The sequence below is a fragment of the Glycine soja genome, chromosome 20 (genome assembly GCF_004193775.1).
Source record: "Glycine soja cultivar W05 chromosome 20, ASM419377v2, whole genome shotgun sequence".
Lineage (NCBI taxonomy): Eukaryota > Viridiplantae > Streptophyta > Magnoliopsida > Fabales > Fabaceae > Glycine > Glycine soja.
The window spans coordinates 17,062,116-17,063,215 of record NC_041021.1 but is presented as its reverse complement, the minus strand read 5'-3'; the positions used below and the strand labels follow the sequence as shown (position 1 = coordinate 17,063,215).

At 45.3% G+C, this 1,100-nt stretch overlaps 1 non-coding gene across 1 annotated transcript; it reads left to right on the top strand.

Annotated features, from left to right (window-relative positions):
• Positions 1–546: 546 nt before the first annotated feature.
• LOC114403961 lies at positions 547–653 on the top strand. The gene has a single exon (XR_003664728.1). It is a non-coding gene; the product is annotated as a small nucleolar RNA R71 (small nucleolar RNA).
• The last annotated feature ends 447 nt before the right edge of the window (positions 654–1,100 follow it).

Sequence of the window (1,100 nt, the reverse complement as noted above, 5' to 3'; positions counted from 1 at the left end):
TGTTGTTGCTGAGGGCTGGACCATCTGAGGTTAGGGTGATTCCTCCATCCAGGGTTGTATCTGTTGCTGGAAAGGTCATAATTGCTCTGCTGTGGTTGATTTTGCTGCTGAGGTTGAGGAGGTCTATTGTAAATATTTGCAGCATAAGCTTCAGGCTGCTCAATTGCTCCAGGTTGCTGCATGGAAGGGCAAAGGTCTGTATGGTGGTCAGCAAAGGAGCACAAACCACAAACCCTTGCGACAGGTACAAATTTCTGATTCAAGGCCAGCTGGGTTACCAAGTTGACCAACGCATCCAGTTTGCCTTCAAGCTTCTTAGTTTCAGATGATGCAGATGGGTTTGTAGCTACCTCATGCACTCCTCTAATGACTATGGCATCATTTCTGGCGCTAAACTGCTGGGAGTTGGAGGCCATCTTCTCAATTAAATTTCTGGCTTCAGCAGGAGTCATGTCTCCAAGGGCTCCACCACTGGCAGCATCTATCATACTTCTCTCCATATTACTGAGTCCTTCATAAAAATATTGGAGAAGAAGCTGTTCTGAAATCTGATGGTGGGGGCAACTGGCACATAGTTTCTTAAATCTCTCTCAGTACTCATACAGGCTCTCTCCACTGAGTTGTCTAATACCTGAGATATCCTTCCTGATGGCTGTGGTCCTGGAAGCAGGGAAAATTTTTTCTAAGAATACTCTCTTAAGGTCATCCCAGCTCGTGATGGACCTTGGAGCAAGGTAATACAACCAGTCCTTTGCCACTCCCTCTAATGAATGAGGAAAAGCCTTCAGAAATATGTGATCCTCTTGGACATCTGGGGGTTTCATGGTGGAGCAGACAATGTGAAATTCTTTCAAATGTTTGTGCGGGTCTTCACCTGCAAGGCCATGAAACTTTGGAAGCAAATGAATCAGTCCAGTTTGAAGAACATATGGGACATCCTCATCAGGGTATTGGATGCACAAGCTTTCATAGGTGAAATCAGGTGCAGCCATTTCCCTTAGAGTCCTCTCACGAGGTGGAGGTTGTGCCATGTTCTCAGAATGTGCAAAATCAGAATGCTCCGAATCAGAATGCTCAAAATTATAATGCTCAAGATCAGA